This window comes from Olea europaea, chromosome 16 (assembly GCF_002742605.1).
Source record: "Olea europaea var. sylvestris chromosome 16, O_europaea_v1, whole genome shotgun sequence".
Lineage (NCBI taxonomy): Eukaryota > Viridiplantae > Streptophyta > Magnoliopsida > Lamiales > Oleaceae > Olea > Olea europaea.
The window spans coordinates 18,749,059-18,755,881 of record NC_036252.1 but is presented as its reverse complement, the minus strand read 5'-3'; positions in this window follow the sequence as shown (position 1 = coordinate 18,755,881).

Sequence of the window (6,823 nt, the reverse complement as noted above, 5' to 3'; positions counted from 1 at the left end):
GGTCTAAGTAGGTCAATCAGGACATCTCTCAAGCAAAAAAAATTAAGTTTTTATACATTGAGCATAAACATCGACTTAAGTTTCCAATCTACATAATTTTTTTCGTTTAGTTGGTTTTATTTTAGGATAACAGAAAAATTGGCCACGAGATATTTCGCATTAAAAAAATCATATATTACATATTAAAATTGAGCAACAAATAATAATTTAACATATGATGCATGAATGCACATGTAGATCCATTTAACTGCTATTTTTGTGATCTAATATGTTCCTCTATAAGGAAAAGTCACTGTTTTCACTGATCAAGTTGGGATCCTCCCATATCTAAGAAAAATATATATATAAGTCTAGTCATCAAGATTACATATGAGAGCCTCTATAGGAAGTTCGTAAATGATCTCGATTTGAGTGTATAACCTTCATCTAGATCTCTAGATACTTGAAAATAATTTTGTTATCTATAAAATGAACACAAATTATATTTTTACTTAGACAATCTTACCATAAAGAAATTCAATCAAGCAACTTGAGTTACGCGTCCCTCTCCTATAGGGAGTCTGTTGCATTACCGATATAACAGAATCGCGTTACTTTGGTTATGAATTGATCCAAAAAGACCATGATTTTTTTATTTAAATAAGCCCACTCTATATTTTAAGTAATGAATTTTAATTATAAATAATTACCAACTGATCACATTATCAATTTTCAGCATAATTATTACGAATTTCCTTTAAGAAAAAATTAAGTTAAATAAATTAATGAAGAAAATTTTAAATAATTATCAACTGTTCACTTTAATTAAATTAATATTTAGTTTAATTATTACAATTTTCCATCCAAAAAAAAATTATTCTAAATTAAATTAATCAAGGAAAAATCAGCATTCAATGATATGCATCTTTCTCATAGTATCATGAGAGATGTCACAAATAAATCTATATATCATGATATCTATAACGATATTATTTCAAACAATAATTTAAAGCATTCATAAAGAGAGAAAATTAACAATTATTTGTGGCCCAAAAGACTCAAGAATTAAATTAAAAACTAATTGGATCCAAACCCAAACAACGATAAGACTCCACCAACGTACTTGAAAAATCAAATAATTTCGAATGCGACTTATCCAGATCTGACCCAGTTTATATAAAAACAAACTCAAATCAACGTTAAAGAATTTGTTGTGCCAAATAGAGGGGCTGCATTTGGCAATAGCTTGAAGCTGTTGCTCGACAACAGTTAGCCGCTGCCATGTTGGTTTTTTATTTTTTTTGTTGCAAATTCATGAATTATTCTTCGTCATCTTGATCTTCATGTCTTTGTCTTCAATTTTCAATCAATTTACAAGATCCAACAATGACAAGAATTACATAATTTTAATGTCTTGTACACTCACAATTTTGAATCTAATTGAAATGAAAATTAAATCAAGATCGTAGAGTCATAATCCTCCAATCTTGTTACAGACTTGAAATAACGAATTACAGTCAAGAGCTGAACACAAATAATTGGTTTACAGTTTAAAATAATACAATCATTCAATCAACATATAATAAATTATTCCTAAACATCACTCGACCAGAACGTGCAATCAAGATTAAAAAATAACAAGCACGCGAACGATTTAGATTGTTTTAGTACCAGTTGTTGGAATGTAAAAGCAGAATTAACTAAAAAAAAATTAATTCAATAAGCAAGATCATTTAAATGTTCACGTATATGTTATATCAAGATTAAATGATTCAAATTATTATCTAAATTCGATGTTCAATTCTGAAATTAATTTTGAATTGCTAACTTCCAGCTTTCTCGATCACGAACTTCTAGCTTTTAATTACTAGAATTTGATACTTCAAACCTCTAAGTCTTCTTTAATATTTTTCAAAGTCAAGACTACACCGGTGGGTGGACACTCTCTTTTATTTTAAACAAGAAACTAATTCTTGAATTGGACATATAAATAAATGTAAGAAAAATGATATCTCTTTTTTTTTTCTCTCCAAATTTGAACACTATGAAATTATGTATTATGATTGTTTTTCAATCCTATAGGATGTTTAGGTTCTATATAATCTTTATTTATAAAGATGGAAAAGTTCCAATCCTTATACAATAATAATTCCATATTCAAATAGGAGTTTTAATTAAAGTTCAAATCTAATTAGTTTACATTTAATTACATGTGTAGTACTAGAACTTCAATTACAATTATAAGTAAATTTACAACTTTCATAACAATTACAAGTAAGTACAAAACTTTATTATAATTACAATTAAGTCCAAAACTATTATAATTATCATAATTAAGTCTCAATACTATATAAAGCTACCACAGGAACCTGATCGAACATATATTATTTAAAATCCAATAATTAGATTATGTTAGTCAACCCTAAACCATCCAGTCTAATTATTAGTCTTTGTCTTTTTCACTAAAGACAACAGACTAAACTCTTGGAACATATAAGATCACAGAGTCAATAAATCTGTAATACTTTCTTTTGATCTGTCTTATATGTATTTTATCCCCATTTGAGTTTCGAGAATTAGGTATAAGTATAAATGATTGTTTTGCCCTTTTAATTATTCCTGCTAACTTAAGTATCTTTTTCTCCAACAATCCAGTGAACTAGTCACAAATGTCGAAATTTGGTATTGCTAAGCACTAGCTTAGATTTTAACTGTTCAACAAAAAAATACTTAAGTAGTTGCTCTACCTCAGGGATATCAATTGGTCTCGTCAGCTCGGGCCGCCCGTGGCTCGGCCTAGGAAAAGTCGTAGTCGGTTCGGCTTGAGGCTCTGGCCAAGTCAAATTTTGAGGTTCAGGACAGAGCTCGAGCCAGCCCGTGTTGAAATTAAAAGAAAAAAAAGCTCGGGCAGAGCCTTGTTTTCTTGGTCGAGCTTTTGCTCGGCTCGGCTCGGGCTCGAAAAAAGCCTGTTTGATTTTACTCGAGACGAGCCTGAGCCTTGAGTTTCAACTCGCGAGTTGGCTCGGCTCGACTTGTTGACATCTCTACTCTACCCATTTTTCAAGGAGACGATTCCTGGCACGAATTATTGATCTCACACATTGATGAATCAAAGAACCATTAAAATCACGAAAAAATATATATAATTTTGTCAAGGAATTTAGATGAAATACATAGTGATCAAGTGAAATTTAATTATTTGCACCGTCATACTATTGAATTAAACTCGACACATGGTATGTTCAATACATTGAGTGTACCTTGTGTCACCTTTAACCATTTCTACGATAAGGACAAATCACAAATCTAAATAATGGATCGATCAACACTATAACATTTTGATAAAATGTGTCAACCCTTATGTATCGATTGTGAGCAAATTATTTATGATCACAATATAAGTTGTGTCACACTATATTTCTCAATGTAAATGCCCAACTTAGATTATTATAAGTAATCATAGGCACTTTAATTCGCATACTTAATAATAAATAAATATAATAAATAAGTAAAATCACAATTTATTTATTAAAAATTATTATTGTACCATACCAAAATATATTATATGGGCACACAACATAACGTGGGACACAACCACGTTAAAACTTAAACCTGCTAATGTTTCCTTTTTACTTGCTTCCTATCTTGTACTTGCTAATTTTGACGTGGAATATATTCTCTTTGACATAATACTGTGAAGGTATGGTAACTCCAACTCCTAAAGTCGCAGATTTCTTTGGTGGTGCAAGAATGGGGACCCATCATTATGAAGACTGTGACAAAAGATGTATGGCTTTTAGTCTACATAGTAGGCATTATCACCAAGCCTCGAATAATTAGGCTAACAATCAGGGCCAACCCTGATATTTTGGGGGCCTTATGCCAATTTCAAATTGGAGCCCTCTATTCTGAGTCTCCTAAGCCCCTATTTGATGAAGATTAAGTCCTTGTTTAAGCTCAATTTTTTCATCAAAATACATTCTTCAACAGTGATTTAACATCATTTAAAAAAATAATAATACTACATGCAAACCAAAATTTTTAACCACACATTCTCCATTGTAACACTATTTCAAAATGCATTTTTTTAAAGAAAAACAGGGCTCAAACAACCCTTAAAATCAAATTTTTAGTAGATTTTAATAAAAGTAGATAAAATATGTTGATTTATAGTTGTGGAACCCATAAAATATGTGGTTTAAATTAATTGTTGATTTTAACTTAAATTAAAATCTAGATTTTAATTGATACCGAACAGGAGCTTAATATAATTATAGAGAATCTAACACAGACAACTAAGTCCCAAAATTTGAATAGAAAATTAACAAAATGTCAAATTTCAACGAGCAATATAAATTGTAAGTAAAGTTTGATAAACATAATTACAATGCAATGACAAAGGGGTATGCTCGTTTGTATGATTATGTTCTCATTGCAATTATTTCAAATAAAATTGAATATATATTAAGTGATTTTATGTACAAAATTGGAGAATGTGACTATAAAAGAAAGTATAACAAAATAATGAAAATGATGATCAAATACAAACGAGCTTCTAGTTTTATATTAATTTATAAGAAATTAACTTAAAAATAAGAAGTATCTGTACGAACAAGGTCAGAGAATTATTAAATTCAAAGTGCTTTAAGCAAACATCTAAAAATATTATCATCACGAGATTAAAACAAAACAATCTAATAACAACATATGTATTGGAGTATATGTTTTGAAAATAAGAGAGAGAAAAAAGAGACTGTAAGGTTGTAACAATGCAACGAGATCAAACTAAACTGCATTGAATATTCAAAATTTTAATTCAAATGGAAATAATTTATATCTTGTTGGCTTGAAAAAACAATGGTGGGTGATTGTTGAACATGGAATTTGAAGAGACAAAAAGACCTTTTGTTTGGTTAAGAAAAGAAAATGAACGTTTGGTGTCAACTTAATTATAAATAGGGAAAGTAATGTTTGTTATAAATAAATGTAAGTGATAAGTTTGTTAACATATATATAAAGATTTTTGTATTTTCAATTTTTATTAGTTTCTTATGTTTAGATACGATAATTCTATTTTACTAAATTTCATAAATATAATTTTCATTTTTCTTCAACCAACTAATTAACTTTACATAATTTGGGGCCGTCACTCAAGCAGGCCCTTAGGCGATCCGCCTACTTCGTCTATATTCAGGGACACCACTGCCAACAATGGCCAAGATTTTCTAAATTCTCTCCAGCAGAACTGTAGCCAGCAGCAAATTCATGGTCAAGAATATCCACATTACTTTGCATTTATAGGGGCTAATTTGTACCAATAGGCAACAAAAGAGGAGCCCAAAGAAACTTGCAATCTTCAGCTTCCAACAATGGCTGATGATGAAATGAAAAACTGGGTTTCTAGAAATTATCTTAATGGGTATGCATTGGAGCAGAAGATAGGGATTTGCATGGAGATTAATGTGGGAGACTAGGCTAATTGATGTAATGGGGTAGGAGGATTTGCAGTCTTTAAGCTTGTCCACGAGGCCAGAGGCCCAATCTAGCCTTATTACTAGTTCACAGCACATTGCACCTGCTGTGGCCTTGGAAAATAAGAAAAGGGATTCTGAAAAGGTTTCTCAGAGACACTAGTAGACATTGAAACAAAGAGAATTCTATTGCAGGGAAAAACCTAAATTTGATTATGCTGAAAACTAAAATATGCCTCATATCATCACCTTGACTAATCTCCCCGCACTCAAAAATCCCAAAAACAAACAAGTCAACAAATAAACCAAAAAATTCAATCTTCCAAACTCCATCATTCAAGAAAATATCCTACGCATCAGCGGGACCCACTTAATACCAACATCCAAGAGTCAACAAATTCAAGTAAAAGAAGAAACGCATTTACTGAAAGAGGTTGAAATCGTACAGTAACGGTGATGTTTTCTTTAACTTTACTCAAGGGTAGTAGTAGCGGATGCCATGCAGAATTTGTAAAATGACGTCGTGGAAGAATTGGTAGATGATGGAGTGGTGGGCCGATGGTGGTTTTTAGGTGGCACAACAACAAGGATGGCGATAGAGGAGGTGTTTTCCGAGAACGAAAAAGGGAGATTGCAGACTAGAAGTTCAAGGGTTTACTTGCTTTTTTTGTTGTACTAAATAAGAAAGAGAAACGACGATGGTTGCAAGAAAGCAAAGTGGACTAAAGAAGATATTTTGTGAACAGTAATTAAACATGTTCATGAATCGTGGGAACCAGGTATAATGTGAAATGGAGGGTGCACAAATGAACATTGATTGACCCATCCTCTCCTTTAATATAGTAAGTTAAGTAGTAATTAGGGATGTCAACGAGTCAAAATTTGAGGTTTGAGCTCGACTCGATTAAAATTGTTTAGCTTTTTTCGGGTTCGACCAGCTAAATTTTAGGCTCAACCTGGGCTTTCGGTTCGGGCCTTTCCCAGCCGAGCCCGATAGGCCCATTTTTCTCTCTCTATTTTTTTTTAAATGAAGGCTCGCGGACTCATGGGCCGACTTGGGCAAAGCCCGTGTCCCAAAAATGGGGCTTGGTCCGAGCCCCGAACTAAACTGACTCTGGCTTTTCGCGAATCGAGCGACGGGTGGCCCGAGCCGACGAGCCCGATTGACATCCTTAGTTGTAATAGTTAGTTATAAACATTTTCCGAACATGTAGACGCATTGAATTTTCAAAAGATTGAAAAAATAAAATAAAAAAGACTGTTTGGATAGGCCAGACTTACGATATTGGAATGTTGGGCCCTTATATTTGTAAGATGAGCACGCTTTACTCGAACCATATTTTGAAACTGTTAGTTCAAAATCATATCGGGCT